Below are 278 nucleotides of genomic sequence, written 5' to 3' on the forward strand. Positions count from 1 at the left end.
GGCTGATTAACAATAAAGCAAGACTGCAGTTTTCAATGAGGTTGAGACGGCAGTTTACAATAAAAGCGAGACTGCTGATTTCGATAAAAGTGATATGGAGCTTTTTAATCAAAGCAATACTGCGGTTTTCAATAAAAAGCGAGGCTGCGGATATGTCATTCTTTAAATTTTGTGCCTTCAAATATTTTTTCTACCGGAATGTATTTATTTAAACATACAAGTGTAGGTGTAGCTGGAATTCGTTGAAGAAATTTCAAAATCAAGAGTTCATTTTTGAA

Source organism: Mya arenaria, chromosome 5 (assembly GCF_026914265.1).
Source record: "Mya arenaria isolate MELC-2E11 chromosome 5, ASM2691426v1".
NCBI classification, from domain to species: Eukaryota; Metazoa; Mollusca; class Bivalvia; order Myida; family Myidae; genus Mya; species Mya arenaria.